The sequence below is a fragment of the Bombyx mandarina genome, chromosome 06 (assembly GCF_030267445.1).
Source record: "Bombyx mandarina strain Sakado chromosome 06, ASM3026744v2".
NCBI lineage: Eukaryota > Metazoa > Arthropoda > Insecta > Lepidoptera > Bombycidae > Bombyx > Bombyx mandarina.
In genome coordinates, this window is record NC_143213.1 from 3,124,741 (window position 1) to 3,138,735 (window position 13,995).

The following is a 13,995-nucleotide window of genomic DNA, read 5'->3' on the forward strand; positions in this document are numbered from 1 at the left end:
AGCGGCGTTATATTTCCGCCTTTCCCCTGAGATGTTAGGATCCCGACGTCTCCTGGCATTATCCCATGCCACGTATGCGGACCGCTTGAGGTGTGCAGCATCCCTGCTGGCATTGTTATACCAGGGTCTGCTGTGACCCCCAACGGGCACTTCAGAGGAGGGAATAAACAATTCCATCCCCTGGAGCACCACGTCTTTAAGACGGTCCGCACAGACGTCAGGATCAGCAGAGGAAAAGCAGAACCGCCCCCATGGGTAGGATGCGTAAAATTCACGCAATCCATCCCAATCTGCTGACATATACCGCCAAACTCTTCGATACCCGGTCGTCGTTCGACGATCAGGACGAGAGAGTGGTACGGCAGCACGAATAAGGCAGTGATCAGACGATCCAAGCGGAGCGTCGACCACCACACTGTATCCGGCCGGATCTGTGGTCAGCAGAAGGTCCAACAAAGAAGGCTCATGCCCCTCGATATCTGGGACACGGGTGGGCTGTGTCACCAGCTGGGAGAAGCCGTAGGCCAAGGCGAAATCGTAGGCAGTCCGACCCGGGAGGTCAGTGGTTCTGGACCCCAACCACTCTTGGTGGTGAGCGTTAAAGTCTCCAAGAACCACCACCTCCGCAGATGGGTACTGCTCAAGCACGCGGTTAGTCCCCTCTTGCACATGCTCAAACAGAGCTGAACCTGCATCACTGCTGTGGGACCTGTACAGGCACGCGTAGATTCGGCTACGACCCCCGTGATCTACGCGCAGCCACAAGAGGGACAGGTCCCGTTGTTCGAGGCCCCGAAGACGGCGACAACAGACATCAGCCCGGACGAATACGCACACCCCGGCTTTACGCAGGAAGTTGTGCTCCAATACGTAGCCGGGGTACTCAAGGTATGAGGTATCATCCGGAGCAGATATCTGCGTCTCCGTTAAAAAAAGCAGGGCAGGCTGCGCCGTCTCAAGGTGGTGGTGTACGGCGTCAAGGTTGCTATGTAGGCCCCTGACATTGCTGAAATCCACATTAAATGTGGAATGGGGAACCGCCTGTGAAACCCTTTTCTTTTTTTTTGTCGACTTCATAGTTGTTAAATTTTCGGAGAGTAGGATTAGGAGAGGTAGGATGTTGGAGGTGAGATCGAGGCAACACCTGAATGAAGCACGGAGCATAGTACGCGCTCGACCACGGATTGCGTGAGAGACCGACGCAGGGCATGGAAGGGCCCCCAGTCCACTCTGCGTGCGATCGCCGGGATCCACTCCGGTCTCCGACTCCGGCACGACGACCGCACGACAGGATTTTACACCGGTTGGCGGGACAGCTTCCCGGGGCGGAGTTTAGTAGAGACACCCGGGTTCAGGTCCCCTACTGACCGGCGGGCGGCAGCGGGTACCGTTTCACTGGGTCTCCCTATACCCCCGTCAAACAATCACGCCCCGTGAGTTCGCACGCACGTCTGCTCCGCAAGTTCCAGGCGTCACCAAGGCTCACCCCCAACAAGGAAGGGGAAAGGGGAGGGATAGAACTGGCTCTCCAACCCACACGCCGGAACACAGCTAGGCTATTTGGCGGCGGACTCTAGTTGGAGGGTGGTCGCCAGCCAGTCGGACTAGGTCCTACCACCGGTTATGTTTTCGGCTCCCGTTTAGCACCACCCAGGGGTCACTTGTAGGGAATCGCGGGTTAAACCTACGGAAGCGGGAAGCACCAACCCCCCATCATTTAACTCGATGCTGATTTTTTTCTTTAGTTTCACAGTCAGACTGTCCATCTGAAGTTAGGTAATTATTTTCTTTACGTGTATGAATGACGGCGTTACTACAGGGGTTTTCACATTTGACCCGTCGGTCGGGCGTCTTTGGGGTGGTGCCGCGTGTCTGGTTGTAGTGCTTACCGCGGGAACCCCCCTACTCTGACCAGGTTCTGACCCCGGACGGAAATCGGACGTCGGGTGTAAGAGTGCAGGGGGGCCGTTTAGTGCGGTAGAGTCCTAAGATTCCTTGGGCCCGCGGTCTGCTCCCAACACCTTGCAGATCGTCAAGTCCCACATACCCCGCGTGCTCCCTAGGCGCGGAGACCTCGAAGGAGGTTTGGACACCAAGCCCGAAAAAAAAAAAAGAGTTTTCACACTAATGATCTATTACAATGAAAATAAAATACAATTCTATAAAACGTTAACATTACTTATTACAAAAAGCCACGTCTTTGTTTTAACACAATTAGCCATTTTGTGTTGGTTACAGCAATTACAACTTCTTTTATACAAACAAATGTAATTACTGCGAAACAATTTACAAATATGGCTTAATATTCACAATAAATATTTCAGTGATTTTTACATGACTCTGACATTAATTTATTTTACATAAATTACTTTTAACTAATATAAACTAACATTATTATTATCCAGCCTAATAATAGATGGCGCCAACAACATCATTTGCATAACAATTACAATATTTAATTCAATTATTACTGTTAATTATAATATAGACTATTATTAATATTGACGCTTTATTAATATTTAATTATTTATACAGTGATTTGTGTTTTTAAACAATAATATAAACATTAAACGTATTCTGAACATTTTCACATCAAAATAGTGTCTGCTAAATATTCAATGTGGTAGAATAACAGCTTCATCTTGCTAATAATAAATAAATAATAACGTAGAATTAACTAAACTATACATTATTATGTTAATTATTGCCAATAGTGGAGTTTGCGCCCATATATACATACAGCTGAGGGCTATTCGAGGTATCATTAATGCTCATCCAACAAATAAATAAATATTTACTAACAATCACACCACGTTAACTGGTCCCATGATAAGTTCGTAAAGAACTTGTGTTACAGGTACCAGATAACGGAAATAAATGTAAGATCTTTATTATACACATACATATATTTAATATTTTAATATACATCCATAATAACCCTGGAAAAGACATTTATATTTATCATACAAATATCTTCCCTTGGCGGGATTCGAACCCGCGTTCCCCTTGTGTAGTGACCATGTCACTTACCACTACACCAGACGGTCGTTAAACAAATCATATTTCGTATCTCTGAGTGTACGAAAATTTGATTTCTTCTTTAGCTTTATGATGTATGTTCCATATGAAGTAATCAGAGGAATTGTTGATTACGTCATCTTGTTCATGTTACCATATCACACTTATAAGAAAAGTGAAATACTTATGTGTGTGTAGAGCTACATACGTGACTTTCTAAATAGTGTTGATGAGCAGAATCTTACGCAATTATGATTAAAATTGTTGTGTTATTCTGTGTTTAAAGCAGTAATAACAAGCATCGGTGGTTCAGTGGTAGAATGCTCGCCTGCCACGCGGGCGGCCCGGGTTCGATTCCCGGCCGATGCATTCTTTTTGATTTCGAATTTGAACTCTCGATACAATTCTTGCTGCTTCTTGGATGGGTTTAGAAGCTGTATTAAATTATAATGTTTTTCTTTTGCATTTTAAAAAATAATTTAAATACCATAAAATTTATCCAGTGAGATCTACTATTTAGATATATCTCAGTGGGGGTCCAATTTTTTTGTAACAAATCTCAAGCTGCAAGAATATGTCCTCTTCTATGTTTTTGAAAATAATATGACATAATATCTATACCACATACGTATATATGAGTCGACTATTATCAAAGCCGGCAATGTGACTTTTGGACAATTATTGGTAAATCAGAAAAACGAATTATTGACTTTGTATTCCATCGGCAGTCACAAAACTCTTCTGAACGACATCTTAAATAAATAACAGGTTAAGTATTAACCTTTATTTAATGCAGGTTTTGAACCGTATTCTTTGAAGGAGACGATTATATTCAAATCAATCTGTATTGACATATCAATAACATTTTTTTGTTCAAATGCACAGATGGCCACCTTTGATAATAGACGACTCATATGAAGGTGTCGTCTGATGAGCGACTTATTCAAATTACCATATAAGTAGTGGAACATCACATCAAATAACATCCTCCTTCCAATCATCCTTCCAATTTGCTTATAATAGTTTTTCTTAGAAAATCTTCGGTAATCAATTGTATTTGATAATTAAATTAATTAAATCAGTAAATATAGGAAAACATCAGGCAATGTCTTAATTTATAATTCATGCAGCTTATTGTGACATCTATGATATACCTACAATAATATAAATGTTTCAAAATATCAATTTTAATTTTGGCTTTTCTATCAGGGATTTTTTTATACGAACGTGAAATTTCCTAAACTATCACAAGCAAATTGGAAGGATTTATTAAAATTATCACAGGCATTTGCTTGAGGCACTGATACGTCATTTCGGCACTAGGCAACACCCATAAAGTATTATCCTGGATACTACAACCATGCAAAGCTCTGCTGCGAAACAGTAAAAACCTTCCGGTATGAAGATTGATCACCCTTTACTGACGAGCTTCTTACCCGCCTGGTATAACAGTTACCGGAGTCCATCGTCATCAGCAACGTCAAGGCCCCTCCCTTAAGACATGAATTTTCAGTTTTCGCAGTATAACTAAGTAGGAAATAGAACTAGGTAGGGTGGTGGTACCTACCGTGCGGGCTCACAAGACCTGCCGCCAGTATAAGTCTTCTGTAAAGCAGGTAGTATATAAGATCTAGTAGATGTTTATAATAATAAAATACGGTACATTGTAAACGTATATTGTAATTTATGTTGGTTCGCAGGTTCGTGGAATACACTAACAGAGGTTTTAGTGAGAAAAATATTTATTTCCTATATGGCATCGGATGACAAAAGCTTTAGTGGTTAGGAAGCGCGCGGCGTTCGTTGCTTTGGTCACAGTCACAGCACTGACTTCGTTCGCCTCAGGTCACCGGTCCGAGGCCCCCTCACCTCTCGTTGAACCCCGCGCACTCCCTCTTACAAATATTTTTAATTTAAAACTAAGCTAAGATTTGCTAACTTCTTTTAACAAAACGAATTCACCATACAAACAAACATACACACAATATACCAATCACAGCTCGAAGTTTATATTTAACGCATCGCTAACATATATACTAACACGAACAAATTCTTATCCACGCAGTTTTCTTTTCACATCTCTCGGCCGAGATTTACCCGTTTGCAACAAAAGCAAAACTCCGATTCAATTCTGTATCTGACTATTCTGTTTGTCGCAGCTTTGTACCAGTAGTAGGTATGAGTGTAAAATAAATTGCTTCCTCAGAAACAACGGCGTGTAGAGAACTGAACGTAAGAGGCTGCACTCAAAGGGAAGATATGGGCCGCTGGAGATCGTTAGTGAAGATTGACTGAGATAAGTTTTAGAGGTTGGGTTTGGTAATGTCTGAAGTTTATACTGTACACGTATGTAAATATTCATAAGGTACAGCCGTTACTGAGTTTTAGCGAGCGCTAAAGTTGAGAATAAAAATAGATATAAGGTTAAGATTAGAAAAAAATGTAAAGAGGAAAACAAGAAAAAATAACAAAACTGCATCGGCCGGGTATCGAACCCGGGCCGCCCGCGTGGCAGGCGAGCATTCTACCACTGAACCACCGATGCTTAGTGTCGTTATCGCAAACAATGTATCAAAAATGATTTTATTTCTAACACGTTTGCGCAAGAGATTGGACTCGACAATATTATTTAGAAAGTCACGTGTGCACTTCTTACATTCAAAAAGCATATCTGCGATGATATGATGCAGATATCACTGGATAAATTTTATGGTATTTAAATTATTTTTGAAAATGCAAAAGAAAAACATTATAATTTAATACAGTTTCTAAACCCATCCGAGAAGCAGCAAGAATTGTATTGAGAGTTCAAATTCGAAATCAAAAAGAATGCATCGGCCGGGAATCGAACCCGGGCCGCCCGCGTGGCAGGCGAGCATTCTACCACTGAACCACCGATGCTTGTCATTATTTATTTAAACACAGAATAACAGAACAATTTCAATAATAATTGCGCAAGATTCTGTTCATCAACACTATTTAGAAAACACTTGTATAGCTCTACACCCACACATAAATAATAGGTTGGGGAAAAGTCTTTTCGCATTATCGTATGTATGAACTGGTAATAAAATCTCTTTGGCTATAGATACTATTTGTATCTGGCTGGTATCATTGAAAGTTTAAATTTTAAAGAAGATAATTCCAAATTCGAATTACAAAAATGTGTGATTTTTATTTATTTTTCGTACTGTCAAGATGAGTGATTCTAATGAAGAAATTCGATACATTTTAAAATTTTACTACAAAAAAGGTAACAATGCAACGGAGGCCGCGAAAAAAATTTGCGATGTTTATAGACCTAGTGCAGTGTCTGTAAGAGTAGCACAAATTTGGTTTAAGCGTTTTCAATCTGGAAATTTTGATGTCAAAGATACACTTCGCTCTGGTCGCCCTATTACGGATAAAATGGATGCCATTTTTAAAAAAGTGGAGCAAGATCGGCATGTCAGTAGTTACGACGTAGCTGAAGAACTGTGAATTGACCACAATACAGTTTTGGCGCATTGGCACGAAATGCCGTATAAGTGCCTCAAGCAAATTACTGTGATAATTTTAATAAATCCTTCCAATTTGCTTGTGATAGTTTTTCTCAGAAAATCTTCGGTAATCAATTGTATTTGATAATTAAATTAATTAAATCAGTAAATATAGGAAATCATCAAGCAATGTCTCAATTTATCATTCATACAGCTTATTGTCACATCTATGATATACAATAATATAAATGTTTCAGAATACCAATTTTCATTTTTATTATTAAAGCCAATTCTATCAGGAAATTTCACGTTCTTATAAAAAATTCCCAAATCTTAACGTTGCTGGGGCCAATAAAATTAATTACACTTAAAATAAAAATAAAAAACACAAAAACATTAGATTATCTCGCAAGACAAGAAAATTAACGATGGTTTTATTAAGCCCATAAATTTATATGGTGATCCTACGAAGGTCAGGGTTTGACAAAAAAGTATCCTGAATTAAATAGGATTACAGATAGATATAAATGACACTGGCCCCTAACGTGGCAATTGAGAACTTTATACATTTAATTTCATTGGGCGTGAAGACTTCATAATTCGAAAGTCATTAATTAAACATTCCTAATAGGTAGATTTCTTTTATCTATATATTAATAAGTAAACCAAAAACTTTGTACCCCTTTTTACGAAAATTGCGCGGACGGAGGAGTATGAAATTTCCCACATTTATAGAGAATATAGATAGAGGAGGAGTGCAGAATGCTAATATTTTTTTTTAATTATGTAATAGATATACACTAAATAAAAAAAAGATTAAACACACTACCATGTGTTTGACACAACACATACATAAAAATGTACTCTTTGTTTACTGCTATTAGCTTACTGTCAATTGTGAAAATTTTGTTATTGTTTAAAGTCTGTGGTCGAATTGAGAATAGATTAATATTGTTTTTATTTAATATTATTTATCTATAGTGCAGTTATACGCGAAAACTGTGATTATATTATCGAATTATTATAGTTTTTGACAATAGAACCATAATAATGTTTATACTTATAATTTCTATTAAATATAGTCAAATTTCGACTACTGCGGGACCACTAGTACATTTAATTTCATTGGGCATGAAGACTTCATATATCGAAAGTCATTAATTAAACTACTATTGGGTACATTTCTTTTATTATAATAAAACAGAGGATATGCCATACTAATATTTTAATGTGAAAGTGTGTTTGTTTATCTTTTTTTCACGTCTAAGCTAAGCAACTTGTTGACATGTTTTTGTTTAAGTGTTAGATTTTGGTCAGAAGAGTCATATAGGCTGCCGGTTATCCCCAAAAAACATTGATTTCCCAAGGAAAACGATGTTTTATTATCTTTAGAAAAGGAAATTAAGACTTTTCCTTGACAACACAGAGGAGCCGCGGGTAGCTTAACAGCTAGTTTCTTATAATAAATGGAGGAGTTTGCAAACTCCTTGTCGATGTCTCAATTTTTCCTGTGTGCAAATTCGCCACATTTTCAAGTTTAAGTTTGATATTTTTTTATGTTCTCGTCTTAAAAATCATCAATAAGCTCTCCATAGTTAAGAGATACACCAGCGCTGATATTTCCTGGATGTCTTACATATTTAAAATTAAAGAATCCTTATTTTCCATTGTTAGGTCGATTTCTTTTCATTCTCGTATTATTTATGGGTTCCGAAAACCGTTTAATATCAAATGGACTATGAGCTCATCTGAACAATGCCACTAAAAGTCAGTAAATAAGTGCTTCAGGGAAAATAATTGCTTCTCAAGCTACAAGGCAATTTACTTGCGCAAACGCCGATATTGGAAATCCGTTACTTTTACTGTATTTTGTATATTTTTGTGTAGCATCGGTGGTTCAGTGGTAGAATGCTCGCCTGCCACGCGGGCGGCCCGGGTTCGATTCCCGGCCGATGCAATGTTTTTTTTATATTAATTTAAAAAAAAAACCTTCTCAGTACATGGAAACCGTAAAGCTAATTTTATTTACAAAGTTGGGTTAGAAATACGTAATATATTATTGAATTTTATCTTTGTCAGGTGTTATTTATTATTTTATATTGAAATTCACTATTTCTGAGGTTTTTATCTGAGCTTGAGTGGTTAACAGTGGCCGTGGACATCAGCGAGAATTATTGAGCAGCTCCCTATCGTCTATGGCTATTTCCAAACGGCGAAATAAAATATATTATGTCAACAGACAAGACAAGGAGGATATGACTTCAAAACCAGACTTATACGCGTCAAAAAATCTATGACTATTTAATATCGTTTTAAATGTAAATTAGATTATTTCTCTTATAACGCCATGCCGCCTTGAGTTGTCGATTACGAAAAGGAAATGTTCCTTAAAAACGTATCTTAACCACAAAATTTACAATTAAGCTTGGTAGCATGTGTTTTAATTTAAACATATCAAAAAGACTGCATCGGCCGGGAATCGAACCCGGGCCGCCCGCGTGGCAGGCGAGCATTCTACCACTGAACCACCGATGCTACATACATCATGATCAATTTACTATTTTATATCATCATCATCAGCCTATCAGTCAATCCACTGCTGGACAGAGGCCTCTCCAATTGCTCGCCATTAAGCACGATCCTCGGCTTCTGTCATCCAGCTTCTGCCAGCCTATTTTTTAAATAAATGTTTAAATCACCGTCAATACTTCAGTTAGGTACATCCAAGAGATTGTAAAAACTAACTGAATAGAAACTTTTAGTTATAGACACAATCGCCTTGTTAGTGAGTACAACCGGGAACAGTTAAAGGCGCTAGTCCTATTCTAATATTCTAGTGCTCTTGGGAAGACTTAATGTCTTTTTCTACTGCAAAGGAGTAATGCTTTCCGATTTAAAGACTAGGATAGTCATCGTATAATAAATCATATCAAATCAAATCAAAAATTTTTATTCAACATAAATGAAAGTACATACTTGTTGAACGTCAAAAAAACTACCGCCAATTCACAAGAACTAGCCTCCGTCCTGAGAAGAATTGGCAAGAAACTCAGCGGGCATGTCTTTTTTTTTTACATATGAAATTATTATTTATTTATTTTTTAATATTAGATTTTTTTTTAAAATATGAATTTTTTACAATGAGTAATATAACGTAACAATTACTACAATATTGAAATGCCTGGAGCGAGCAACTCATTCCCACAATACAATTGAAACTTGCTCTAGGTGGGTGGCGCATTTAAGTTGTAGATGTCTATGGGCTCCAGTAGCCACTTAACACCAAGTGGGCTGTAAGATCGACCAGAGCTAAGCAAAAAAAAAAATGCATCTCATTTTCTTACATTTTGTAAGGTTGAGAAAAAGCTTTCGAATGTTTATTTATTTTTACTAAATCTTGTAAGTGGCTAGTGAGCACAAAAATAAAAGGGTTGAAAATAAAAGGTAAAGAATATACTGTACTGTTTTGTAATTGACCATTTGTATTATACAGGTAGCCTTCCTATAACGCGGTAGATACGTTCCTACAACGTTCCGTGTTGTGCGAAACCGCGTTATATGAGACTAGAAGTCAGTACAAAATGGAGAGTATTTTTATCATTGTCTAATTACTGGTGGTAGGACCACTTGTGAGTCCGCACGGGTAGGTACCACCATCCTGCCTATTTCTGCCGTGAAGCAGTAATGCGTTTCGGTTTGAAGGGTGGGGCAGCCGTTGTAACTATACTGAGACTTTAGAACTTGTATCTCAAGGTGGGTGGCGCGTCTACGTTGTAGATGTCTATGGGCTCCAGTAACCACTTAACACCAGGTGGGCTGTGAGCTCGTACACCCATCTAAGCAATAAAAAAAATAAAAAAAATGCATAAGTTGATAAAAAATGCTATGCAATAGCTTTACCGCGGCAGTTCCCGAGTGCCACACGTTTTCTCTGAAATGAATGAAACATCTCAAGTATGGCCGCATTTATTTTCTTTAACATAAAAATAAGCAGTAAAATTTCGAATATTCCCATTTATATTGTGCGTTCATAGTGCATAATGTAATTTTCTAAATAATTTTAAACAAAAATCTCGTCATTGTGTTGTAGGTGTACCGTGTTATAGAGGTACTTATAGAGGTATATATTACTGGTGGTAGGACCTCTTGTGAGTCCGCGCGGGTAGGTTCCACTACCTTGCGTATTTCTACCGTGAAGCAGTAATGCGTTTCGGCTTGAAGGGCGGGGCAGCCGTTGTAACTATACTGAGACCTTAGAACTCTTATCTCAAAGTGGGTGGTGGCATTTACGTTTTAGATGTCTATGGGTTCCGGTAACCACCTAACACCAGGTTGGCCGTGAGCTCGTCCACGCATCTAAGCAATAAAAAAGAGGGTAAATTATACTTAGTCTGGACATAAGTACTGTTAAAATAAAAAAATTCTATTGCAAATAACATTTATTACTTTTACAGTGTGTTAGTTTAATACATAAATATAAAACAATTTAAAGTATAAAAAGCTAATTCGAAGTGGTCTCCATTGACTGCAATACTAGCCTCCGATACAGTCCTTTAAACGTTGAGGCCAGTTATCAATAGAAGCACGCACTCTTTCCATGGGAAAAATTTTCATTGCCAATCGTACGGATTGTTTTAGGGACTTCAAATTATCATGGCGTTTAGAGCAAGCCCTACTCTCTAAAACTGACCATAAATCATAATCCAGCGGATTAAGATCGGGACTAGACGACGGCCAGTCTTCAGCTCTGGTGAAGTCCGAAACGTTCGTTTCCAACCAAGACTGCGTAGACCGAGCTTTATAACCTGGCGCTGAGTCTTGCTGGAAGGACCATTCTTGATTATTGAACATGGTGTTGTTAAGGGGCTTCACTACCTTCTCAAGAATGGTATCTTGATACACTTGTGCCGATGTTTTGATACCTTTTTCACAAAAGTATGGCTCAGTCACTCCTTTATAGCTAATACCCCACCAAACCATCATTGAAGTCGGATAGTGCCCACGTTGCACTCTGTCGACTAATTGGGAAGCTTTCCTTAGAGCTTTGAGCATAAATACGGTCATTTTGTTTGTTAAAATGTTGCTCACTTGTAAAAATTTTCTCATCCGTAATCAAAAATTTTCTATGACCTCCCTTTGCGTACCGCTTCAGTAGTTGTTTCGATTTTACCACCCTATTCTATTTTAAATTATCAGTTAAGAAATGACCAGTACGTCTCTTATAGGCTGCAAGTCCTAAGTCATCTTTTAAAATACGCGACATGGTTCTAGGTGCTATCTTCATCTCCCGAGATAAAATCTTTTGCTTTCGGACCGGATTTCTTCGAATTCTTTCCCTTACTGCTTTTACTACCTTTTTCGTACGAACACTACGTGGACGGCCAGATCTTTTTCTGTCACAAACAGAGGAGGTCTCATTGCACCTATTAATAGCCCGGTACACAAACATTTTACTAATACCAAGCGTATGGAGAGTTTTAAAAATTGCATTTGGGTCCATACCTACTTTGTGTAATGCAATCACAGCGATTCGGTTCTCTTTATCACCCCACTCCATTTTAATATCGCAAAATATTGTACAATGTATTGGTGCCAAAATGAGAAAACTCAATGAGCAATCATATAAAAATGACAGATTCCAAATTCAAATGTAATATTTTGTTTATTTTTATTTGTAACAGTATTTATGGCCAGACTAAGTATATAGATACCTACTTGTAGTTTTTATGAGTTCGTATTTCGTGAGCTCCTAGTATAGATTAGGGTAGCGAATTGCGCCCTTCGCGTGCCTACGAGTCACTTGATTATTTTTTACCATAGTAAGCCACTACAGAGTATCATTAAAGTTTCATACTACCATGTCGCCGGAAACACAAAAATTTAGCAAACTATAAATTTTCGAATATGCTTTTTTTTTTTTATTAAGAAATTCGGCCCCGGTGCCTTTGACATTGATTTTGCCAATGTCAATGTATGCACAAAAGTGACAGGTGCATAGAGAGAAAAAAAAACTAAATACAAATAAATTTGATCAGTTTTTCTATACGCGAATCTGTGATTTTAAGAACAGCACAAACAAATATGTTAGACTGACTACTTTAAAGAAAGATATTATTAACGCAGTTAAAAATTTACATAAAAAATTTACATGTTTAGAATATACTAAAGTTGATAGAATATTAATATTAATAGGCCTGGGGATGTCTTTTGAAAGGATATCATAAAGAGGGGACACGATATTGGGGCCGTCGAAGAAAATGTGCTGCAATGGACCCTCATCTAATTCACACTCACAAAGAGAATGGTCTCGGACTCTAATTATGGTAAGAATGTGCTTTTTACTACTATCGTAATACTGCCCCTTAATACAACTGTAGAGTGATTCCAAAATCCGGGCCCAGTATCATACTAAATATTAGACTTAATATATTTTATAATCGTAGCCAAAGCAAAACAAAACAACAAAATGGAGTTCTCAGCCTCTAATAAGATCGGTGGTGGCACTTCGAGGAGATTATAAAGCAAAAGAGATCTGCATCGGCCGGGAATCGAACCCGGGCCGCCCGCGTGGCAGGCGAGCATTCTACCACTGAACCACCGATGCTTGTCATTAATGCTTTAAACATACAATAACAGAACAATTTTAATAATAATTACGTAAGATTCTCCTCATTAACGCTATTTATAAAGTCACGTATGTAGCTTCACACACACACACAAAATTTTGTACGCGTCGCACGTGTAGTGAAACAGTATGCGTTTCGATTTTAAGGTTGGCGCAGACTTGGTACTGTACGGCAGGCGATGCTCGACTTCTGCGAGTCCACCATCTCGCAGAAGGAGGCGGCGGAACGGGAGAGGGAGAGCTCTTCTTCCCTCTCGGCGCCGTGCCGCCGTTGCCGAGCCGGGGCCGTAGGAGGGCGTTTGTCCAGCTCCGACCCCTATGAGGAGGCAGTCTCCTCCCGGTGATGGTCACGGGGCGACCTAAGGGGGTTGAGACTGCGCCGCACGCTATCGTCACTCTAGCACGCAGGCACCACGAGAACGGGACGGCGCGTCGGCGGCTGCGGACTACGATGCGGTCTGCATTTTCGTCGTCGCTGTCGTCGCCGAACATACTGTGGAAGAGCAACCCAGTCGGCGGTGTAACGCGTTCTGACCCAGCAGGCTGGTTCTGGCACAGCGGAGTTTCCCGGAACACCAGCGGCATCGCCCGTACCGCCGAGACCGACGTCGTTGGTCGTCGACTATCGCCTCGACGAAACGTCGGTCGAGCGTCCTCGGGGTGGCGCCGCGTGTCTGGTTGTAGTGTTGACCGTGGGAGCCCCCCTACTCTGACCGGGTTTTGACCCCGGACGAAGATCGGACATCGGGTGTAAGAGTGCAGGGGAGTCGTTTAGTGGGTGGGCCCTAAAATTCCTTGGGCCTGCGGTCTGCTCCCAACACCATGCAGATCGTCAAGTCCCACATACACCGCGCGCCCCCGCCCAGAAAAAAA

At 39.7% G+C, this 13,995-nt stretch overlaps 5 non-coding genes across 5 annotated transcripts; 2 read left to right on the top strand and 3 right to left on the bottom strand.

Moving 5' to 3' along the window:
• The first annotated feature begins 3,316 nt into the window (after positions 1-3,316).
• TRNAG-GCC (transfer RNA glycine (anticodon GCC)) lies at positions 3,317-3,387 on the top strand. The gene has a single exon. It is a non-coding gene; the product is annotated as a tRNA-Gly (tRNA).
• Positions 3,388-5,848: 2,461 nt separating this feature from the next.
• On the bottom strand, positions 5,849-5,919 carry TRNAG-GCC (transfer RNA glycine (anticodon GCC)). Its single transcript has one exon. It is a non-coding gene; the product is annotated as a tRNA-Gly (tRNA).
• A 2,464-nt stretch (positions 5,920-8,383) lies between these two features.
• Positions 8,384-8,454, top strand: TRNAG-GCC (transfer RNA glycine (anticodon GCC)). The gene has a single exon. It is a non-coding gene; the product is annotated as a tRNA-Gly (tRNA).
• Positions 8,455-8,961: 507 nt separating this feature from the next.
• Positions 8,962-9,032, bottom strand: TRNAG-GCC (transfer RNA glycine (anticodon GCC)). Its single transcript has one exon. It is a non-coding gene; the product is annotated as a tRNA-Gly (tRNA).
• A 3,998-nt stretch (positions 9,033-13,030) lies between these two features.
• TRNAG-GCC (transfer RNA glycine (anticodon GCC)) lies at positions 13,031-13,101 on the bottom strand. Its single transcript has one exon. It is a non-coding gene; the product is annotated as a tRNA-Gly (tRNA).
• Between the last annotated feature and the right edge of the window lie 894 nt (positions 13,102-13,995).